This window comes from Lactuca sativa, chromosome 9 (genome assembly GCF_002870075.4).
Source record: "Lactuca sativa cultivar Salinas chromosome 9, Lsat_Salinas_v11, whole genome shotgun sequence".
NCBI lineage: Eukaryota > Viridiplantae > Streptophyta > Magnoliopsida > Asterales > Asteraceae > Lactuca > Lactuca sativa.
Window position 1 is genome coordinate 44,276,020 of NC_056631.2, and position 26,190 is coordinate 44,302,209.

The 26,190-nt window shown below is 36.2% G+C and overlaps 2 long non-coding RNA genes across 2 annotated transcripts in view; both read left to right on the forward strand.

The window, feature by feature from the left end:
* The window catches only part of LOC111898214 (uncharacterized), a 2,394-nt gene extending 360 nt beyond the window's left edge, over window positions 1-2,034 (forward strand). The window contains exons 1-2 of the long non-coding RNA XR_002852535.2: window positions 1-188; window positions 345-2,034. The exon at window positions 1-188 is cut by the window's left edge and continues 360 nt beyond it. This is a non-coding gene — a long non-coding RNA (uncharacterized LOC111898214). The remainder of the gene's footprint in view (window positions 189-344) is intronic.
* A 2,406-nt stretch (window positions 2,035-4,440) lies between these two features.
* Window positions 4,441-5,305, forward strand: LOC122195933 (uncharacterized). Its single transcript, XR_006187028.2, has 2 exons — window positions 4,441-4,729; window positions 4,831-5,305. It is a non-coding gene; the product is annotated as an uncharacterized LOC122195933 (long non-coding RNA).
* Window positions 5,306-26,190: the final 20,885 nt, after the last annotated feature.

The following is a 26,190-nucleotide window of genomic DNA, read 5'->3' on the forward strand; positions in this document are numbered from 1 at the left end:
GCATATTAGGGTTCCTATGATTTGATGAAGATGGAAAAAATGGTTTATTCTCACAATCGAGCCCTAAATCAATATGGAATCAAGCTTATTTTTTTACTTTGTCATTTGCAGTTCCATCTCTCTTCAACTCTCACATAACAATGTCGATCATTAAGGTTTAAATCACCTCCCTCCTAGATTACAACAAGGTACGTTATCCTTACAAATTCCCTTTTTTGGTACATTTTTATGTTATCACAGGTTATCTATTATTAGTTTTTGTCTTTCTTTGAGTCTTATGGTTTGTATGTATTACCTGACCATCATCATCTGTTTTTCGTACACTCGATATTGAACAAAATCAGGATCAAACAAGAATCAAGCAAGGCAAAAGTTGATTCAAAAGCCATTTACTCACTAAAGTTATGTTTCATTTCATATTCTAATCTATATGTTATGTATACATTTGTTTTGTGTATTAGTTCTATTTTTATTAGATTCTCAGATTTTGTAGGTTCTTCAACCTTTATGATTGATGGTGAAGTTTTTTTTTTCAAGTTATGTCGAGTCTTATATAGCTTGCTTCAATCTTTTCCTCTAAAAAATGTGAAATCTGCAAGTTCATTGAATATTAGTTCCATCTCCATCATCATTTCACAAAAACAAATCCAATGGGCTATTTAATTTCAGTGTTCAATGGAATAGAATGGGTTATTCCATTGAAATGAAAAAAACATCTATTTTTGAGTTTGTTTTCTTCTTTAGGGTATGTGATTTGGGTTTTGTTCTCATATTATGTGGTTTGGGTGTTAACTTTCATATGGGTATCAAAATTACTGTTTAGTTTTGATTTTATAATTGTTTAAGGTTAATACAATTAAATGGGCTATCTAAGGACAAAGCGAGTTTACTAAAGTAAGCTTTTACATAAGCTCTCTCTCTCTCTCTCTCTCTCTCTCTCTCTACTACCTGATGCATTATCTAAGGCCAAAGCAACTTTACTAAAGTGTAAGGAGCTTGTAGTAAAGATAAAGGAAGATCCCCTTTCTAAGCCTAAAATCTACCATCTATTGGAAGCATAAAAAGCTGGTGAAGTTTTTTGTTTGTTTTGTGTATTAGTTCTGTTTTTATTAGATTCTCAGATTTTGTAGGTTCTTCAAACTTTATGATTGATGGTGAAGTTTTTTGTTTTTTTTCAAGTTATGTTGAGTCTTATATAGCTTGCTTCAATCTTTTCCTCTAAAAAAATGTGAAATCTGCAAGTTCATTGAATATTAGTTTCATCTCCATCATCATTTCACAAAAACAAATCCAATGGGTTATTTATTTTCAGTGTTCAGTGGAATAGAATGGGTTATTCCATTGAAATGAAAAAAAAACATTTGTTTTTGAGTTTGTTTTCTTCTTTAGGGTATGTGATTTGGGTTTTGTTCTCATATTATGTGGTTTGGGTGTTAACTTTCATATGGGTATCAAAATTACTGTTTAGTTTTGATTTTATAATTGTTTAAGGTTAATACAATTAAATGGGCTATCTAAGGACAAAGCGAGTTTACTAAAGTAAGCTTTTACATAAGCTCTCTCTCTCTCTCTCTCTCTCTCTCTCTCTCTCCCTCCCTCCTGATGCATTATCTAAGGCCAAAGCAACTTTACTAAAGTGTAAGGAGCTTGCAGGAAAAGATAAAAGAAGATCCCCTTTCTAAGCCTAAAATCTACCATCTATTGGAAGCATAAAAAGCTGGTAAAAGGAGTTCAGAAGTCTTGAACTACGGTTACTAATTTCTCACAGTTTGTGTTTTTTGTTTTTCTGCAACATTTTTAGAAGTTGTCATTGCACATTCAAGGTAAGCAACAATTTCTAGAGATTATTTGGTTATTGTGGCTGTAGAGATGACTGAGGGACATGATTCATGGTTAAACTCATAAACATCTTCCCATCAATGTTAATTTCATCTTGATTTCTCATGTATTTGTGTTTTATATATCATATAGAGATTACTTTGGTTTATTATTTTAGGTTGCATAAATAAATGATTATGTTGTTTTGTCGTTGTTTCTTTTGAAATGTAAACTGGTTTTGGTGATTTATTAATATAGTTGTGTTGGTTTGAATGTAGTAAGAAGTCATAACACTCCATCCAAATAGGGAAAATGGTAAATTATTACCTCTAATGCATTTTATCTGGTAGCTTTTTATATTGTTTCCACTTTCTATTATCCCTAGCCAACCATGAGTCTTGGTCTGTGCAATGATTTCACCAAATTAACATTACCAACAAGGGTACCTAAGTTGTTTTTGGAACTGTATGTATATTATTAGTGAACAACTATTAAGAAACAAGTGGGCTTTTTTGTTAAGATTTTCATATTTTCAGAAAGTTAGTTAGGACATAATTTGTTGCCTTGGGGATTTTACCGTGATAGTTTCTGTTTGGAATTCCTTCTGTGATTTTGACCATTTTACCCCTATTGGTTCTTGTTGCTTGGTTGCTGCCTTTATATTTTTTTGCCCCTGGTTATTTTTTGGACTCTCATTCAAGATGGTGGACATGGTAGAGCTTACTGTTGTCAAAAATTTAGGGTATGTTTTAATTTGGTCCATTTTGCCGCTTTTTTTTTCTCTCGTTTTGAAGTTAAACATGAGAACCAATTAAACCAGAGCAATTTTGATTTTCATAGTGAATAATGGCTTTTCCACAATAAACTATTAGTATGACTTTAAGTTCTACCAATAAGTCCAAAATAGACTTCCAATTCCAAATGGCCACCATGTTAGAAAGATAAAAAAAAGTTAGAAAACTTTATATGTGACAAATATACATTGTTGGTTGACTTTTAGAGAAATGATCACTACAAAACACAATAGAATTTTGAATTTTTAAGAGCTTGACAACCACCTTTCTTACCAAAGACTTCCACTTCGTTTCTAGCAGGTTGTTATACTCGAATCCGAAGCTGGTTTACTCTAAATAGGAAACATATTAAAGCATGTATTTTCTCATAAGATACTTCTCTTAAGTCACTATTTACCTACCTTGCTATCAAGAATATTTGGGCTTCGGAAGTTATAGCTTTTGGGTTTTATGTGCAACAAATAGGTAGCAAAAAAAAAAAATAACGACTTTTTTTTTTGTTTTGCTAACTATTTTGAAGTTAACCGTGTGTGTGTTTGTTTAACCTTTGGGTTTTAATCCGTTGTTGTAATCTTCATAATTAAGAAGTTTGTGTCAACATTTTCAATTTTACTACTACGGTCCTTCAAATATTGATCACTTGATAATTTTAGAGACACAAATATGGCTCTTCAGGTATTAGCGATTGAAAATTTTAAAATTCTTTATATATAGAAAAACAAAACCAAATAAATGGTCAAATAACATCATTTTCATTGATCATTAACCTCAAAAATCGTCAAATAACGTTATTTAGAATTGGTTTAACTGGTTTTCAAACCCATAATAAATTGATTTTTATATATTAAATAAATATTGTTTTCATTAATCATTTCTTCAGTTTGTTGTTTATACAAAGTTTGAGAGGTTTCCGAACACCAATTTTCACCCCTTGTAGTATCTCGGATACCCGAAAAATACTTTTCCAGATATTAAAAGTTAAAAAATATCGTTTTGAATTCCCTAGCTTATGGTGTATCCATGAGTTTTAATTGTTTACTCACCTATTGCACGAATATAAATCTAGCTAGAAGCTACCCGACACAAAACAGTCTGTCAAAAGGCTGCAAGGAAGTAGCTCACGCCTAAAGGAAACTAATCGCCTCAAGAAACCAATTTATGAAAAAACTATCAGCACCGTCTCTTGTCGCGGGTAAACAGCTAGTGTCTATATATATATATATATATATATATATATATATATATATATATATATATATATATATATATATATATATCAGTGTTGCAAAAATGGGTTTCTTGGCCGATTAATCGTCTATTAATCGTTTGGCAGCCTTGAACCAATTACGATTAGGGTGCTTGATGGAAATTGGTCATAATTTGTCAAACTCAAGCTTGACGGTCATAGGCAGGAAAAAATTAAAATATTCAAAAAAAAATTATTTTCAAATATTAAACCAAAAAACTTAAATTTTCAATTTTTCAAATTTAAAAATATTATACCAAAATTTCAAAATGTTAAAATTTTGAATTTTCAAATACTTATTTTTTACGATATATTAATTTTTTAAATAGTTTTATTAATAATTTAGGCTACCCAATTAATTGTCTCACATATATATATATATATATATATATATATATATATATATATATATATATATATATATATATATATATATATATATATATATATATATATATATATATAAACATGTTCAAATGAGAACAAATATAACCCATTACTTTTAAATTTAAAAATCTATTAAAAAAATTATTAATTAGGACAATAAAAATGGCCAATCCCACCTAATCATTCCCTTACCCCATCCCCACCCCCTACCCGCACCACCACCTCCACTCTAAAAATATACCGGATAATGGAGTTGGGCCACCATTGACCACAAGGCAAACCGGCGGAGCCACCAGAATGCTGTCGGAACTGCTTGAATCATCGAAAATCATGTTGGAATCCTCGAACTATCGACGGAGCCACCGGATCGCAATCGAAAATGCTGAAAGTACCGGCGAATTTATGACTTCGCTCACAATGTCATGGCAAAGCTGCACCATATAGAACCTGAGAAATTTCAACGATGTTTATTAACTCTGAGGAGGTAATTCCTTTAGTTTTCTGATTTTCTTACTAGTGACAGGAACCAACGACTCTTGGTACCAAATTTCTGATATATTACTTTGTATCATTTCATCGTTCTAGCTTGATGTGATGAAGATGTACTGATATTCTTACGCACGGGTAAAGGTATTGAAGCAACATCATTGATTAGAGTTTAGTATTAAGTGCTAGTCCCCAAAGAAGGAAGCTTCGTCGGAGAGTTGCTTATCGCCTGCCTCCAAGGAAGTTGAGCGGGATGAGGTGACTGCAATACGGGAATGGTGAGACTAGAATGCAGTTAAGCAGTGGAATTGACAGATTCAATGTCTTCGATGAAAGAAGTTGTGGTCAGAATTGCAGATGGATGTCGTCGATGAAAGAAGCGGTGGTCGGAGATGGAGAAGGAGGCTAGGCTCGACTGCAACTGATGAGGTATGGAGTTGACTGCATTTCATTAGAATGAATCACATTAAAATTGGTTTTATCTATTATTTGGGCCTAATTTGGGCTTCAGTTTATAATACAGACTTATTTCATTAAAATAGTAACATGGGCTTATTTATTTACTTTAAAGATATAGATATGCATTTCTATTCTATTGCTCATAACCAATACGTAATAGGATCTAATATTATTTTTAAAATTTGTTCCTTTAATTATATAACCAAGTGTAGTAGGATGTAATATTATTTTTAAAATTTATTGTTTTAATCTACCCTAATAAATAAGAATGATTTTGCCACATGTCCTTCTCTCATTCAATTTGCCACATGTCATTTTGTCATAATTTAGAGATATATTTATTTTCCACTTGTCATTTATTTTATTTTCCATTTCTAATATATTATTAATTAGTTTCCATAAATTAAACCTACCATAATGATATTAATTTTAAATTTTAAATTTTAAATTTTAAATTTCAATTTCAATTTCAAATAAATTTACAGTTTAAACCTTTATGTTTAACATTTTGTTATAATTAACCTGTTTAGTATACGGATAACTAAATAATAATTTAAATTTATTTATTTTTTGCATGTTTTTTTTCTCATAATTTTTATTTATTTCAAATTTCAAATTCAAATAAACTTCTCATTTAATCGTTTCTATTTAACATTTTGTTTTAATCAACCCGTATAATATACGGGTTTCACAACTAGTTATTCATAATAAGTGTTCGCATAAATTAACATGTAATGATATTCAAATTTTGTAAACATAAATTGTATTTTAGGAAAATATCTCTAAGGCTAATTAGCTAATATGAAAACTATTGTGTGTTATTATGGTTAAAATATAAATAAAAACGACAAGTGATTCAACTCGGAAATAAGTAAAAATGAATTTTGTTCATTTTAATCATATGTGATTAGATACATTTAATTACATGTGATTACGTGTTTCTAATCACATTTTATTAAATACATGATAACAACTATTTAATAAAAAAACATGAAAACAAATCTTGTCTACATAAATCACGTGTACCAGCCAGTCACCAATCTCCACCAATCCTTCGCCCCTAACCGGAGAAGGTTTAGGGCGCACTTGACCTTCTGGTCAGCAGGGCAAGAGCATGTGAAGAATCACGCCTCCACATCAGATAACCAACTCATCGCTAAAATCGGGTCCTGAACTCCATCGAACACTGGGGGCTTCGTATCGTCGAAGTTCCAATACTAGAAAACTCTCTATCCATGAATCCCCACGATAGCAACAGTCGCGGTAGCTGCAGCAAAAACAACCTCATAAATTGCAACATAACGATCATCGGTAATATCAATCATGGTGGTCTTGATAGACCCAAACAACTTCGGAATCGATCCCCGGACATCAATAACCACCTCAGCAGCAATCATCTCATGAATTTGATCCCCAGTCAATCGTGGCCACCCACTCTGGCTCCTGAACCCGATTCCCTGGTGAGCACCATACTGAAAATAAACCAAAATTTATCAAACATGTTGCATTTAATACCATAAAAGCTATTCTAAATAGCTAAAACCCTTGAGGTTGTGACTTCCTTGCTATGCGTACAGGTCCGGTGCTTCTAGTAGTACGGGCCCTTAATACCTTCCACACATACCCATATTTCTCTCACAGGATCATCACAAACTACGCTAACAATACAACATATAGGATACACATACATCCAATCCTCACTCTCTCGAGAATGGCTAAACATTCCTCAACTGGCCGATTGCTCACACATGTACTCAACCATGAAACTTCGAACAACCCTGCAACACTCGTGAACGCTAATAATACATAACACCTGAACCTATAAACAGTCAAATACTTGATTGTACCCTAAGCCCACAACCAGACAAGGAACAGAAAATAAGTATAAACCAAACATTCTCAGACTTTAAAGTCTTAATTATATACAACTATGATGCATTCACTAAGCAACTACAATAATGATGTCAATTTCATACAAGAAGTAACCCTGGGCTATCGGGCATCATATATTATGTAATTATATCATGCAATTCCTGAAGATCCCTAGCTTATCACAAGCATGCTGCTCTATCGTAAACATCATATCAAATAAGAATTTGGTAATTCGGGATACACTTTCTTGCTCCAGCTGATTGTACACATCACATCCTTCCTTGGTTACTTTTGAAAACAATTTTGAAAATTGTTTTAAAACTTTTGCAGTTCCTTAGTTTGAGTCTGGATTCACACTAATGTTCATCCAATTCTCTCAAACCAAGTCTTTGATACCAATTTGTAACAACCCAAAAATCATAGAAATTTAAAAATTTCAAAAAGACCCATTATCCATAATTGTTTACAAGGAAAGCCATTGTTTCAAAACTAAAATCATATCAAAGTGTCCCAAATTCCAATATCATGAAATTAGGAAGATGTGCATGATCACGCCTTTGCTTTCCTACAACCATCTGAAGTACCTAAAATAATAAACTGAAATTGTAAACCAAAGCTTACTGAGTTCCCCCAAAGTACGACCATACAACATACCATAAATAACATTGCATGTTGGGTCCAATCATTCATCAGTGTGGAATACCACTGACCCAATCAGTCATCAGACTGGAATACCCTCCGGGCAAGTCAGTCATCAGATTGGAATACCCTCTGTCTGTTGGCTCACGTACAAAGCAGTAAAGCCTCTAACCAACCATAATATGTCGACATATATAACTGATAAACATAAACACAGATCTAACAAATACAGATAATCAATTAATCATACATATCTATTAATCAGCCATATACTAACATATCAATATCCTATAACCAGATACATAACCTAGTAGGCCAATATTGGTACCTTCTACCCACGGGTACAGTGAGGAAAACTCACCTCTCAGTCCGACGAGTAACAGAAAAGTACACAACACCGAGTACAACTCCAACACCAACTCTACCGATCACCTAAACGAAACAGTGACCTAAACTTAGTTAATAATCCCAAAAGACCTAAAATACCCAAACTACTCTTAGGTTAACCTTGGTCAAAAGGTCAAATTAAACAAACCAACCGAGTCAACCCATCCAAGTACACTGGGCGCTCCAAACTGAACGTGGGGCATACTCCTCTTAACCAAAAAGTTGAGGGTTTGACCGCGTACGCACAACGTACCATTTGGTACTCCCAGCGTATGCACCTGCTCACATCAACTTCTTATTAAGAGCTTAATACATCAAGTGCTTACGTCCAAATCCAAATTTAAGCCCAAAATTACATTATAGGATATAAGGTTTCCAACTTTATGACTTTGCATGGATATAAGTGCTTAATACTAACAAACCTAACTTCTTAATACATTAGGATATCCTAGTACATGCATGGGGAAGAAATAAGAGCTAAGATCATATTTTTATGCTTCTAGACATCTCAAGACATCTGAAAGGATAGCTTATATGGGCTAGATCATGCTATACTCATAAAGGTAAAGACTTGGGACCAAAATGCTCTATGAATCAAGAACTAACATGATTTAAAGAAATGCAAGCCAGGTTCAGAACTTTATACCTGTTGGAGGTTGCTAGGTAGATGACTATTCCAGATCCAAGGTTTCTTCAAGCTCCCAAGGTGATTCTACTTCCTTCCTTATCCTTCAAGGTCACCAAAATGAACACCAAAGGGCAAAAATGCTCAAACAAGGGACTAGGGTTTGCTAAGATCGAATGAGGTGATGGAGGTTGGTGAGAGAAGAGACTTGGATGACATAAGGATGTTTAAATATGATCCAAACCCTAAAACATTAGGGTATGGGGTCTTACCATGTACGCCCAATGTATAATATGTACGCCCATCGTACGTGCCCTCACCCATTATTTACAAAAATGCCACTATTGGCCATTTGGCAACGTTTCTCATAGATAAGTAAAATTCAATAATCTTCATACTTAGGGTTAAATTTGGAATTACCTCAACATCATGATGTTACAATACGTGTGTAGAAGAAAGAAGATCGTCAAAAAGAAAAGTAGATTAGCAAAAACGATATCTACATGGACAAAGATTAAGCTCCTAAATACAAATTTGCACAAGTGTATTATGTAAATAGAAACTCTCACTATATAAAATTTTGTTTCGTGGACTAGTCATCTATTCAACACACCATAAACATATAATACTCTTGCATCTTGTTTATATTCTATTATGATGTCTATATATGGAATATTCTATTGTTTTGGATCATAACACATTTGTAGCAAAAATATGTGGGAATTGGACCATATCATTAAATTTTTATACCCTTTAGGATTAAATCATATTATTGATTTGATTATCACTTTATTTGTCGCATTGGATTATAACTTGTTTGGATCATATAACTATTTGGCTCATAAACCGTTCGACTTTGATCATTATATTGACTGATCTGTAATATATGGATCATAAACTATTTTTATAATATCATTTTTAAGTACTAACATGTTATTATATATTTTGTTTAAATGTTATGATCCTTAATCTATAAATCAAATTGTTATGATCCTTAATCGTATCAATTTGAATCATAACATTTTTGGATCATAACAGATTAAGGATATATCGTTTTAGATTCATATCATTTTTGAGCATTTAGATCTTAGATGAAGAAAAATGACCATGTTCCAAAAATACAAGATGCATCGTAAAAGTTTAGATCATGACTATTAATACCCGAACATTAAGATATTAAAATTTAAAATACAACTTTCTATAGTTTAATAATATATTTAATCTAGGAATACAAGATGCAAAATTTTATGATCCAAAAGTCATTATGCACAAGGCATATGATCCAAAACACGAGAGTTTACTATTATTAACTAGAATTTATTATCGTAAATCTAAAATCCAAAAGTTATGTTGAAAAATATGGCATGTGATGCAAAATACGATAAATAAAAGTTTGTATCTTTATCATTTTTGAATTGTTTTGTTGAAGTACTTTTATAATTAGGAAAGGTTAATGAAACAACCTTTTTATAAATTTTATGATTCAAAAATATAAGATGTATGATAAAATTTTGGAACACAACCATTAATAAATGAAATATATCCAAAAGTTGTCATGCAAAAAGTTGTTTATGATCCAAAACTACAATATATAAAAGTTTATATTATGATAAACATTTTGATCTAAAGTAAAATGATGCAAAATTTTATGAATTACTATTGAAAGATTCAAAACTTTCTTTTATAAATAAGAAATGATCCAAAATTTATGATTCAAAAATTTTGATGAATGTGTAGATTATCCAGACACTCACTTTGCATCATAAAATTATAGATCATAAAATTAGCATTATTAGTCACTGTTGAAAATGAGATTTTACATCATAAATTTTTAGGATCTTACAGTATACCATCTAACTTTATAGTAAAAGAGTAATAAAGTTCTAAACAAAAAATAAACATTCTACAAAACAGTGTATACTAACTTTATAGTAAAAGAGTAATAAAGTTCTAAACAAAAAAAATAAACATTCTACAATACAGTGCGCACTAAACACAATCCCAAAAATCCATCATAAACTCATATCTACTATTTTTACTATCTAAGCCATACAATTACTATATATTAACAATGTATCTAAACCAACTTCCTGCCAACCAAACAAACATATCCATGTAATATTGTTTATTAACTACATTACACAACAACCATGAAAATCGTATAATTAACAAAAAGCAAAAGCATATCCAAATAATACTGTTACTTAACCATAACACACCAACAGTGAGAATCTGCAACTAACCAAATCTTTTTTTTATTAAACCCACACCACAAATCATATAACTCCATATCCTTGAACCATTACTTCAAAATTATGGAAATTACATTCAATATAAGTATTTTTCTTCTTATAAGTTGTCAACAGATCAAAACCATACATAGTTGAAAGTATGATGCTATAATAAACAGATAAATGAAAGTAATTTTTTATTTGGAGACTTCTAACCTTTCTTTTAATGGCCTAAAAATTGTATGAAATTTAGTTTAATGAAGAGCAAGATGCAAGAGGACATTTTAATGTTGTTAAAAGGCTTAGTTACTCCTATCCTAATAATATAGCAACTTGCAATAACCCCACCAATGATCTCTATGTTATCATGTTCTTTAAGCTATAATCATAACATAATGATATTTTACTTTGTATATGTATATATCACTCATTAAATATGTCATGCACAACGTTCATATACAAATTATATATTGATTTAGACAATAATATTGTTGGTGTTTTACATTTTAAATGTATATGTAATAATGTCTAACAAGTTAATTTCAAGGAAAAACCAATGATTATTATCATAAGAAACTATATAAGTATTTATCACATATATAAAAAAAAAATGAAAGCAACAACAAAATATTTATGAATTCAAATTTTCCAAGATATTGTTTCTTTGAGACATTAGATTGAACACCTTGTTAGCATCATAATATTAGGCTATACCTTGATGCTTTTAACTAACTTTTTCATCCATAAAACGTTTCAAACTCAAAAAGTAAAAAAATTGATCTCAATATTCAATTTCACATATATTAAAGTTGAAATCGACAGGAAGATGAAAACTAAGAGTTTCAAAATCACAAATCATAACTATATTTAAGGTTTATCACAACAAATTGCATATCATTTGCATATTATATTAACTATACAGGCTTAAACTTTCCTAACAGAAAAAAAACAAACCAAAAATATCAAAATTAATTAATATCGAACCAACATAAAGCTAACAATAGTACAAATTAAAAACGAATGTTTATTTTCTTCACTATGTAGTAACCCGATGATGATGAGATGTGCGGACTAGTAATGTAACGACGAACATTCTCAAACCAAAATTTTCATTTTTAAACACAATAAAACTTGTTTCATAATTCTCAAAGACACATATGTCTCAAATGTCAACAAATAAAACACAATCTCAGAATCATAAAAACAATCTCCCGCCAGTGTGTACAATCATGTCGGTGCCTTGTCGCGATCTTCGGAACTACCTGAAACACATAACACATAATACGGTAAGCATAAAAGCTTAGTGAGTTCCCCAAAATACCACACACAACATATTAGCCACTCGAGGCTATAACTCAATTAGACCCTCTGGTCGATGTGTCTCAGTGGGACCCTCCAGTCCCACAACTCAGATGGACCCTCCGGTCCCTCAACTCAACATCACAATATAATACAAAAAATTCGTAACACAAATAAAAAGCAGGATATCTCATTACACAGTTCATGCACATAAGAGCCTCTAGTCGCACACAAGATTTACCACTCAAGGTAAGTATAGTGAGAAGACTCACCTCGAGTAAGCTCGGATAATCTCGAACTCAAAATACTGATCTAGCCTCCGACTAATCACATAAAATAAATTCTTCTAATTAATAACGGCTCTCAAGGCTAGACTAGTACCTTCCTATATTCTCTCAGAAGGGTAAAAGACCATTTTATGCCTCCCATGGTCCAATAGTCCAAAAGTTGGCCAAACCCTAAAAGTCAAAGAAAGTCAACTGTAGGGAGTACGCGGCGCCTACCAGCTCTGTACGTGGGGCGTACCCCATTGCTATCCAGAATCGGGGGAACTCAACCCCTATGCTGTGTGTACTGGAATTACGCTCAGCGTAAGTCCCAGTTTCACACTCTTCGTGATTTTTGGTCTAAATCGATTAAGACATAAGCTCATATCTCAGATCTAGGCACTTTACTGACTCTTAATCCATAAAGTCGAAGCCTTTAAGCCTTTACATGGCTATAAAGGTCACCAATCACTTCAAACACTTATCCTCTTTCCTGATTAAAGCCTTATCTCATGCATGACTTAATCTTAACGTTCAAGATTGGATTTTTATGGATCTATAACACAAAATACACTGAAATAGGGTAGATCAAGGTCCTTGGAGTCCCTTTACTCATAGAGTCTCCACCTTTGGGACTTAAACCCTAGAAATGCTCCTATAAGATGTCTATAACAAAAGAAAGGTAAATTTTGAAGCTTTTTACCTCTGTAGAATCTCCCTACTCAGATTAGCTCAGATCCAAAAGCTTGGACACCAATCTCTCTTCTTCATAACCTTATCTTCCTCTTCACAAGCACACAAGAACACTTTCAAGCTCAAACACACACAAGCTTAGAACGAAGATTAGGGCTCATTTAGGGTTTTGCTCTCTCGAAATGGTGGTTGAAAAGGAGGCCATAATGTTCCTTTTATAGTGCTCATTCCTCATTTAGGGTTTCATTTTTGAGCCCAGTACGCCCAGCGTACACTACGTTACGCCCAACGTACTGGGTAGTATCCGCGTCAAGAGCACGCTCATGAGTACACACAACGTACTCTTCAGTACGCCCAGCGTACCCATTTGCTACAATTTCCTTCCATGGGCTAGTTTTGACAGCTTGGAAAAGAAGAGGGATTAAATAGTTATACCTGATTTCTGGATGTTACCACTGGACCTGAACCGGATGCACCTCCTTGTTCCTCAGAACCTTGATCTTCCGATCCAAGATCGCGATCGACCTCTCGATGTAATTCAGGCTCGCATCCACCTGAATATCCTCTAGCGACACTACTGCCATTTCGTCGGCCACACACTTCCTCAACTGGGATACATGGAAGGTGTCATGGATCTGGCTCAACTCCGCAGGTAGCTCCAAACAATACGCTACCTTACACACTCTAGCGGTCCCCCTGAAAGGGCCGATGAATCGGGGCCCCAACTTGCCTCTCTTCCTGAACCGTATTACCCCTTTCCACGGGGATACCCTCAGGAGAACGAATTCTCCAACCTGAAACTCAAGTTCAGACCGTCGTCTATTCGCATAACTCTTTTGGCGACTCTGAGCCGTTAGTAACCTCTGTCTGACCTGCTGAATCTGTTCAGTCGTCTTGAGCACTATCTCAGTGCCACCTATCACTCGCTATCCTACCTCTCCCCAACAAATGGGGGTCTGACACCTCCTCCCATAAAGGAGCTCAAAAGGAGGCATGCCGATATTGGAATGGTGGTTGTTGTTGTAACACCGTGAAAATTTACAACCAATTTAAACTTTTCAAAAACAACCCATATTCATTAAGTTATCACACAAAGGTTTCCAGTTCATTTATTATCAGAGTATCCCAGAAACATCAGCATAAAACTGAGGAGCAGTACGATCACACCTTCTCCTTGCCACGGTCCTCTGAAGTACTTGAAACAATACACTAAGGTGCTGTTTGTTTTTTCTGAGGCAAAATGTCTGCAGTCTGCGGACCACATCTGTAGACCTCTGCAGTAGAAGAGGTGGACCAAACGTCTGCAGTCTGAAAAAAGAAGACTGTTTGTTTTTTTAACATCTGCGGGCTACTAAAATAAACTGAAATCTAAATAAACTTATTTTTTTAAACTTTAAAGTGATTTTTTAATATTTTTATGATTTTGTTATCAATAATTAACGAATCTAGATCAACTTTTATGTATTATTGTATAAAAAATAAAATTAAAAATGGTATGAATTAGCATATATATTTGATAAAAACCAAAAACTTTGGTTGCAAAATTATAATTAACCATTATAATTAGTGATCAAAGAATTTGATACATAAATTGATGGAAATAAACTTCGATTTTTTCAATTAAATCCATTAAAAACGTACCATAAATATTTTCTCGAGAAATTAACGATATTGTATTAAATAATGTTTTACAAAATTTGGCAAAAAAATATAAGAATATATTATGATTTTTTTTCATATTTATATAAACAAATTTAACGACTATTATTGTAATAAATCTTTATTTATAAATTTGTCAAAAATATCATGTTTGCATCGTCAAAAGTTTTTTTTTTTTTTTTTTTTTTTTTAAAGTTTTGTAGTTTTTTTTCAAATTGTTATCATTAATAAAGTTGGAAAAAATATAAATTAAAAAAAAAAACTTGAAAAAAATAAAGATATATATATGTTTTTTTAGGCTAGAAGATGTCTGAAGATGTTAGAAGACTTTGGTCCACATCTGCGCCAAGAAGAGGGCGCGCAGACATTTTTAGGTCTGCAGTCTTCAGAAAAACAAACAGTCTGCGAAGGCTAATGTCTGCGCGTGGTCTGCGCGGCGCAGACAGAAGAGGCCTCGCAGATCTGCAGACAAAAAACAAACACTGCCTAAAACTATAAGCCCGAAAGCTTAGTGAGTTACCCCCAAAATACCAACCACAATACCACACACATATCATATCATATTATAAACAGAATAACCATGTATATCGAGTCTACAGTGTGACTGGTCCGCCTGCACCAGGCCTTCAGTCCACCTGGTCTATTCTCTCTCCGAGTCTACAGTATGACTGCCCCCCTACACCGGGCCTTCAGTCCACCGGGTCCACTCTCTGAGTTTACAGTATGACTGGTCCGCCCGCACCAGGTCTTCAGTCTGTCTGGTCCACTCTACGAGCCTCGGCACGTCTGGTCCGCCCTCTTGTGGCCTTCAGCCTATCCGGACCGCTCGCCGGGCCTTCAGTCTAACCGGTCCGCCCTGGGTATGTTGGCCTACAACACAAAGTAGGACCCGCCTCAACCAAACCCCAGTCCAACAACCATGTGCACATAAACATATAATCATATAACATTTCACAACTAATCAAACCGATCCAACATACGACATAACATAGCAACATCCTAACCAGGATACCGACCTAACCAGCCACTAGCATAGCATCATCCTATATACCAGGATACCGACCTTAACCAGGTCTCTAACATATACCATCCTAAATACCATGATGTAGACATAGAAAAGCAATAACATAATAAAAACTACCCGGATTTCCATCCGATAAAGGGCCGACCTTGGTGCCTTAGACCCTGTTGATATAGTGAGGATAACTCACCTGCAACTGCCGACTTGAAGAAATAAGATCACGCTGCTCCGAACACCAGCACGAACTCCACCACTGAACAATAACAATTAACTAAATTCAATAAACATCAATAATGACCAAAATACCCTTGGAAGTAAAACTGGTCAACCCTTGGTCCAAGTCAAAGTCAACCTTCCAGGTTGACCCTACTCGCTGAGTCAACCCGTTGACTCGTCGAGTTCCTATGCTCAAAAACTCCCATGCCACGACTCAACTCGCCGAGTCGCCCCAAGACTCGTCGAGTCCAACAAGCTCTGAGTCCCTTCCTGCTCAACTCACCGAGTCATCCCTCGACTCACCGATTCACAGCTCAACCAGAAAAGGTTAGGATTCCACGACCAGACTCGCCGAGTCCAAGCACAGACTCGCCAAGTCCAAGGCAATCTTCAACAGAATCGCCGAGTTGTTCATCCAACTCGCCGAGTCCATGCACATATTCATATAACTCGTCGAGCACACCCATGTGACTCACTGAGTCTCTTCAGTTCTTATTCCATACAGAGGCTTTTCAAGCCATGCAGGGACTCCAATCCATAGATCCACTCTTCTACAGCCTAACCCTCACATAAAGTTGCAAACTTTACATGAAAGCAAGGAGATATAAGCCCAAAAAACTTCTAGGGATAGGGTTAAAGACAAAGGGCTTCACCAATAACTCTTAGACAGGAACTTTATGACCTTTTGTGCCATCACAAGTCTAGATCTGAAGTAGCAACTTCAGATCTAAGCCTCAAACTCGAGATAGCTCCCAAACAAGCTAATGAATCCCAAATCAACCACCATTCATGAATCAATAATGAAATAGATTAAGGAGGAGGTCCCTTACCCCTGAAATTTGCCCAAACAGAAGTAGATTCCAGATCTACCCAAGCCCCTTGATGATGGCCTCCAAATCCCAAGCTTCTTACCCCAAATTTCTCTTCCAAGATCTAATTCTTCATCAATGGAGTCACACACACGAGATGAGGGTTTCTGGATCTCTAATGGGCAGCAAAGAGGCTGAAGGTAGGTTATAATGTGCTTTATATAGGGCTCAATCCCCGGATTAGGGTTTTCTCCCTTTAGCACCAATTCGCCGAGTCCAGCTGCCGACTCGCCGTGTTGCTCACTTAACACGTGACCAGAACCAACGCGACTCGACTCGCCGAGTCTATCCATCGACTCGCCAAGTCGACCTTCCTTATTTACACTAAGAACCCTAAAATTGCACTTCTGAACTCGGGGTGTTACAGTTGTTGTAAGAAAACTCAGCCAGGGGTAGGTATGTGTCCCAACTTCGACCGAAGTCCATAACACACGCTCGAAGCATGTCCTCGAGCGTTTGAATTGTTCGGTCACTCTGTCCATCTGTCTGTAGGTGGTAAGTTGTGCTAAAATGCAATCGCGTCCCCAATTCCTCATGGAATTTCTTCCAGAATCTAGAAGTAAAACGAACATCTCGATCGAACACTATAGATGTCGGCACTCCGTGCTGAGCCACCACCTCCCTCACATATATCTCGTCCAACCTCTCAGCAGAAGAGATCTAACATATATCAAGAAAGTGAGTGCTCTTCGTCAACCGGTCTACAATCACCCAAATCGCGTCGACACCCCGCGCGGTCCTTGGCAACTTGGTGATAGAGTCCATGGAAATTTGTTCCCATTTCCACCGAGGAACCTCTAGTGGCTGCAACTTGCCATACGGATGCTAGTGATCGGCCTTAACCTGGCGACAGGTCAAGCTCCTCTCAACTACCCAAGCCACATCCCTCTTTATACAATGTTGGGTGAAAAATATGGTTTATACTTTGCTTTTCTGGGCAATTATATTTTTACATAATATTTTATGAGCTTACAGTCTAGTTTACGGTCAGTGTCTACGGCCGTAAACCCATTTACGGCCCATGTCCACCAAGCCCATGTTCCCCTTGTATAAATATAGGTGTTAGGGTGTGAGGAATGGATTGATGAACGAGAGAAGAGAGAAACTAGAGATCATTTTATGTGTGTGAATCTTTTGTATCCGAATCATCATTCTATTTATCAATACATCAAGATTCATATTATTCTTCTTTTACTTCTATTCTATTTGATTTGACATCATCCGTTTGATTGGGATTCCGCACTATCAAACGAATCTGATTGATACTCAGGCATTTTGGGGGCTTACAATTGGTATCAAAGCTTGGTTGTATCAGTCAATTTTGTCAGATTTGGAGCATAATTTGATCTCATTTTCGAAATATTCTTGCATTTTTGGATAGATCTCTGAAAAATAAGGGGGGTTTGTTCTTCGCGTTTTTCATAAAAAAGGGGTTTTTGATCGAGTTTTGGAGCTTCAAAGTCAAAAAATCGGTGTTTTTGGTCGTAATCAGCGAGGGGGTGGCGGCTAGCAGCTAGGGTTTCCGAAGAGTTTGCGGCCGGTGTTTGCGGTTCGAGGAGTTCACGGCCTCGGCTCAGTAGCCTCGTCCTCGCATAGCTTCTCGTCCTCGCATAACTTCTTGCCTTGCATCAAAAATAAGACGGGCTTTGGAGGTGCTGGGGATCGAACCCGCAACCTCCAGCTCAACATATCAGCGCCTTATCCAACTCAACAAGCCGAATCCTTGTTCCTTTCCTTCAAAATTTAAGCTATAACCCGTCTTTCTCGCAACAAGTTTTCCTATTTTGACACTTTTAACCAAAAATTCAATTCCTTTTTCATCCAAAATTAAAAAAAAAAGTTATATAAAAAAAATATAATAATAATAATAATAAATAAATAAAAATAAATTAAATTAAAATTAATAAATAAAATTATATTTTAATTTTTGACTTTTTTAAATTTTGACCTTAAATTTTGACTTTGACTTCCAAGTTTGATCTTTGACTTTAAACTTTGACTTTTTTGTTTAACTTTTAAATTTTAAAATTTAGCTTTTCGGTTTGATTTTCAAGTTTGACTTTCTGAAGTTTGACTTTTGAGTTTGAATTTTTAAATTTGACTTGTAAGTTTTATTTTGGCTTTTAGTTGTGCTTTTTAAGGTCTACGAGAGAGTTGAAAACATGAAAGAGAGTCGTCAGGATATGTTAAGACAAAAATTCAACATTTTCGATTATATCCCTGGAGAAACCCTCGAAACACAGTTGCAGTGATTTACTACACTTACTACTGAGATGAATATAGCTGGGATCTGCTTGTCTAAGTTTGAGATAAACAAAAAGCTACTGAATTCACTTCCGAAATCGTGGGATATGAACGTGGCTATCATCAAGAAGACAAAAGATCTCAATCATCTTAGTCTTGCTGATGTAATTGAAGAACTTGATGCTTTGAAGTGTAGAAAAACAATGAGTTCCGCAAACCTTCCAGTCAATGAAGTTTCATGTTCTCAATCATGTGAAGTTTCATGCTCTCCATCTTGTGAAGATACGATTAAAATTCTTCGTGAACATAATGATTTGCTAAAAAGGGAAGTCGAGGACCTAAAATACGAAGGATATCAACTTACGAAAGGACAGAAACCCCTGAAGGCTGAATTAGAAGCAAAAACCAAAGACTTTAGGAAGTTTCAGGAAGAGTATAGCAACAAGTGTGAAAATTATGACTATATTAAGAGACAACTTGCTGCTGTAACTGAAGAACTTGATACTTTGAAAATTAAGTGTGGAAAAACAAATGTTAGTATAAAAAATTATACTGCGTCAAGTCAGACAGTCGAGTCCTTATTTGAAACCCAATTAAAATTCAAAGATAATCAAAACAAGGGTCTAGGGTATGATTGTGTTCCTCCACCTTTCAATCATAACTACACATCCATCCGTATGACACTGGAAGAAATTGACAGGGAGGCACATCTTAAATATGGAAAACTAGCTGGATTTATGTCAAGAGGTATTCAGGTTGAAAATACTAATGTTTCTACTTCATGTGCAGGTAAAGTAGAAGAAGATGAAAACAAGGAGAACACTACTGAACATACCAATGACTCCTTGAACTCAAAATCTGTTGCTTCGAATTTTGTTACTCCTAACAAACATGTCGTTGAGAAATACAGGCCACTAATTCCAGCGCAACAAAATGCTTGCTGCAAGTGTACGTGTGGGAAAAGCAAGAGTCAAGACAATGATACGCCACCAGGGGCAGGAAGAAACAACTTTACAGTGAAGAAAAAGACTTGTGTTCACTATGGAACACCTGGACACATTTCCAGAAATTGTCCTAATCGCGCATACGTTCCTTACTATGTACAAGGGTGGCAGAACGCGCCGAGAGGGAGATACTCCAACAGAAATCCCTCAAGGTCACGTTCAGACCATGGTGACTGGAATGCGCAGAAGGCCAAGAATCAAACCCACAAGGAAAAGAATCTGAATCCCAAGGGCAAAAAGGAAATTTCGACCAAGAAGTCCAATCCAAGAGATGCTCCAGTGACACAAAGACCGGTTAGGTCAAAGTCATCTCAACGGCCGACATCAAGTTCAAAAGCAAGTACTGAGCCACCCATCGGATCAAAAAAGAAATGGGTTAAACCCAACTACCAATGGGTACCAAAGGCTCAATCTCCTAAATCTCCTAGTGATTCTAATATTTCTATATCTTCTGTTTGTGATAAACAGGACATGTTATGGGAGAGAGTATCGTGTGTTGATGACAAAGGTCGACCTAGTTTCAAAATGGATTGGGTTCCAAAGACCAACTAATCCCACTCTATATCGGAGCAACTATGGAGGCATATCATCAGACTTTGGTTTGTTGGTAGTGGCTGTTCCTGACACATGATAAGAGGCATCTCTTAACTGTACAACACTCAGAACATTATTTGAGAGTATGTGTCCTTTGCGGGAAGGGAAGAAAGGAAGGGATCACTCATGGGGTTAGTACTTAACGATGTGAAGAATTTTTGGATCTGTTCTGAGATTACGCGTGCTGTTCTCAGACCTTCTGGATGAAAATTTGTGACATCCCCAAAATCTAGGCCAGAAAAGACCGATTTTCATTTATGCTTTTAAAATAATTTCAGAGTAAATCCTTTTGATTTGAAAGAGTTGCGGAATTTGTTCCCAAAAACAAAACATGATAAAACAATGTTTACCAAAGCATTTCATAAAAGAAATGTATTTTTCATTATATAATCAAAACTCCAGGTGTCATGTTCCGATACAGACCAATAAGCATAAACGATAACATTACAAGTCATTCAACAAATATATACATATACAGACTTGTAAACAAAACAACTTGATGGTTTGTCCATCTTATGCCCTCGCGCCACTTCCTGTAATACAAATTAAAACTGAGTGGGTCAGGCTTGGGAGCCTGGTGAGCATAAAGGGTTTTCAACCCACAATAAATAATCATATTTAATTTCCACCAACCAACAATAACCCAATTACCCATTCTCGTTATTCTCACTTTATGTCCCTAAAACAACTAACATAAGGGACCTAGTCTAAGAATATTTCATCAGGGCGACAACACATGCTTCAGGGGTTCCTCAGCAATATAAATCAAATAAGGCAACCATGAGGGGGATGGAGTACAGCGAATGAACACCCAAGTTCATTAACACCTACAGGTGGCGAACCTGCTAATGTTTCCACAAGACTATCTAGAAAAGTCCGTGGTCGTCATCTAAACTCCGCTAGATGACTAAATCAAACAACAACGAGGCCTCTCATCTGTTTATTACACACCAACTATCTACCCATGTTCTACCCAACATATTAGTAGATAAAAATATACATTTTTATACATAGTTTAAAAACTTGTATAGCATGCTTTAATCAATACATATTCCACATAACAGATGAGGCACACACACACATAACACGTATTTCATAGAGAATAATCATATCTATGAGATAGAAGAAAGTGAATACACATTCACACATATAAACAACAATATACTTAATACACTCAAACCATACTTGTATTATTATCATGTTTATGAAAGGTAGTATACACTCACTTGATACGAAGATGATCGGACAGCACTACGACTTGCAGAAGTAGTAATCCTCAGCAGATCTGGAAGATCTTCACAAAAATCAAACTTCTCGCGGGCAGAGCTTCGGCTCGGGAACCGCACTTCTCGGGATCTTCGAGATCTCGGGACTTGCTTCGGGACTCAGGAATATTACCGGGGCTTCGGGGTATTTCTGGCACGCAAATCGATGCAAAACGGGAGAGAGAAGAGAGAAAAGAGCAAAAGAACTCGGCTACCCTGGCATCCTATTTATAGGAGGCTGGAGCCTCGGAGTACACGGGGCGTACTACAGTACGCGGGGTGTACTGCTCCGAAATCGTCACTGCTTACGTATCCGAAGTGCTCGAGTGCGAGTGTCGACATCCCTCGGTGTACGCGGGGCGTACACGAGTACGCGGGGCGTACTTCGGATCAGATCGGTGACTCTTTCGGATAATCATCCGAATTAAAGATTAATTTTAAATACAAATTATTTAATAAACTTCGGAAATTCATAACTTCTTCATATGAACTCCGTTTTCGACGTTCTTTATATCCACACAAAGGTGAGACTACGCTCTACAACTTTCGTTTAGACTCCTTCGGCTAATTTTAATTTTATTTTTATTATTTATTTTTAATAGGCCGTGACAGAAAAACTTCGTTAAAAATTCATAACTTCTTCGTTTGACGTCCGTTCTCGCCTAAATTTTCATCGCTTCGATACCAACAACGAGACCTTCGATCCTCGTTTAGATTGCTTCGGCTAAAAACCGCTCGATCTCAAATCGAGTATTTCGGGCTGCACACCGCTAAGCCAAAACTTCAATAAATCATAACTTCCTCATACGAAGTCAGATTTGGACGTTCTATATATATATATATATATATATATATATATATATATATATATATATATATATATATATATATATATATATATATATATATATATATATATTCGGAAACCTCGTTTCAACTACTACAACATCAACTAAAGATATCAAGTTTATTTTACACTTAAATTTTGACGCTTATTTTATTCTTAATTAATCCAACCACATAATTAAGCAATTAAGCACAAAACACATAATACTCAAATAATACAATCTTATTATTTCAAAACGGGTTACAAAGGTTAACCTAGACTATTACATTGCTAAAAATGGCAAGCCCGGAAACACAGGCGTTACAATTCTCTCCACCTTAGAATGATTCCGTCCCCGGAATCACACATCAACAAACAAATGCGGATAGCGACTCAACATGTCACTCTCCGTCTCCCAGGTGAGATTCGGTCCATTCATGTGTTTCCATCGGACAAGCACTAACCCAACCATTTTGCGTCGCAACTTCTTAGTATTTCGGTCAACAATTGCCTATGGTTCTTCAATCAACCTTTTGTTATCATCAATTCTCAATTCAGAAATTGGAATTATGTCGGGAACTTCTCCCGTGAACTTCCTCAAACAACACACATGAAAAGTGTTGTGAATTCCATTCAGTTCTTCTGGTAGTTCGAGCTTGTAAGCTTGGTTCCCAACCCTCTGAAGAACTTTAAACGGTCCAATAAACCTTGGACTCAACTTTCCCCTTTTACCAAATCTTATAAGTCCCTTCCACGGCGAGACTTTAAGCAAAACCGAATCTCCAATTTCAAAAGTCATCGATCTTCGCTTCTTGTCAGCATAGCTCTTTTGACGATCCTGAGCTAGTAACATTCTTTCCCTAATTATTTTCAACTTTTCAGCAGTTTGATGAACCATCTCCGGTCCCATAAACTGCTTTTCCCCAGCCTCAAGCCAACAAGACGGCGTACGACACTTTTGTCCATACAAAGCTTGATAAGGTGCCATCTTTATGCTCGAGTGGAAACTATTATTGTAGGAAAACTCTCCCAATGGTAAATGTTCATCCCAATTACCTAGGAATTCCAAGGTACATGCTCTCAGCATATCTTCAAGTGTTTGTATTGTTCTTTCACTTTGACCATCAGTCTGCGGATGGTAAGCTGTACTTAAACACAACTTGGTACCCAATTCCTCTTGTAGACTTTTCCAAAACCTCGAGGTGAAACGTCTATCACGATCCGACACAATCGTTAACGGAACACCGTGAAGCCTCACAATTTCCCTCACGTAAGAATTCGCAAGCTTTTCCATACACCATTTCTCCTTGGTTGCTATGAAATGCGCACTCTTAGTGAATCGATCAACGACCACCCAAATCATGTCGTGACCATGCTTTGTTCTGGGCAGTTTAGTGACAAAATGCATAACAATGTCTTCCCACTTACCCATAGGCACATGCAATGGTTCTAAACTCCCGTACGGTTTCTGATGTTGTGTCTTGACTTTCGCACAAGTCACACACTCGGCCACATACTTTGCAACATCAAGCTTCATCGTCGGCCACCAGTAGTAGGGTTTCAGGTCCTTATACATTTTAGTGCTACCGGGATGAATCGAGTACATGGTCTTGTGAGCTTCTTCCATCAGAAGATCTCTGACTCCTCCTGTCTTAGGTATCCAAATCTGATCTTGGAACACCTTCAGTCCATGACTGTTTACACCGAACACCAACGTTTTGCCCAAACGTTCCTCCTTTCGGTCATTCTTTTCAGAAGCTTCGCTTTGAGCCTTCTTTAGACTTTCCAAAATAGTCGAGACAACTTCGATTCTCAACGCTCTTGGCCTTCTCCTTTCAAGATTGACTTTCCGACTGAGAGCATTAGCAACAACATTAGCTTTACTGGGATGGTAAAGTATCTCGCAGTCGTAGTCTTTAAGTAATTCTAGCCAGCGTCGTTGCCTCATATTTAATTCCTTCTGATTAAAGAGATATTGGAGACTTTTATGATCAGTAAAAAGTTTGCACTTCGTGCCATAGAGGTAATGCCTCCATATTTTCAGAGCGAAAACTACCGCTGCCAACTCCAAATCATGATTCGGGTAATTCTTTTCATGCTCCTTCAGCTGTCGAGATGCATATGCTATCACCTTTTCTCTTTGGGTCAAAACACAACCCAATCCAACCCCAGACGCATCGCTATAAACAGCGAAGTCTTCAACTCCATCGGGTAAAGAAAGTATCGGTGCCTCGCATAACTTCTTCTTTAGCTTCTCGAATGCTTCTTTATGCTTATCACTCCAAGCATAAGTAGCTCCTTTGTGGGTCAAAGCTGTTAATGGAGTAGCAATCGAAGAAAAGCCTTGGATAAACCTTCGGTAATATCCGGCTAATCCTAAAAAGCTTTGAATCTTCGTGGGACTTTTCGGTTGTTCCCACTTCATCACAGCCTCAATCTTTGCTGGATCAACCATTATCCCTTCTTGGTTGACCACGTGACCCAAGAATTGGACTTCACGAATCCAAAAATCACATTTGGAGAACTTTGCATACAGCTTCTCCTGCTTCAAAACTTTTAACACTTCTCGCAAGTGTCTGCCATGCTCCTCCTGGCTTTTCGAGTAAATCAGAATGTCGTCTATGAACACTATCACGGATTTATCAAGGAAATGATTACAAACCCTATTCATTAAATCCATAAATGCTGCCGGAGCATTGGTTAGTCCAAACGACATAACCAAGAACTCGTAGTGTCCATATCGCGTTCTGAATGCAGTCTTCTCTATATCTTGCTCTCTTACTTTTAGCTGATGATATCCTGACCTAAGATCGATCTTCGAGAAATAGCTCGAACCTTGCAATTGATCAAATAGGTCATCAATCCTCGGCAACGGATATCTATTCTTTATTGTTGCCTTATTCAGCTCCCTGTAATCAATGCACATTCTCATACTTCCATCTTTCTTCTTCACAAATAACACTGGAGCTCCCCAAGGTGATGAACTAGGTCTAATGAAACCTTTGTCCAATAACTCCTGAAGTTGCATCATCAGCTTCTTCATCTCCGTCGGTGCTAATCGGTAAGGTGCTTTTGCTATTGGCGTGGTCCCTGGTAACAAATCTATTCTGAACTCTACTTGTATATCAGGTGGTAATCCAGGAAGATCTTCAGGAAATACTTCCGGATAATCACACACCACTGGAATATTCTGCATCACCTTCTTTTCCTTCTTAGCATCAATCACGAATGCTAAATATGATGTACATCCCTTGGTCAAACACTTTCTGGCTTTCATTTGAGAAATGATT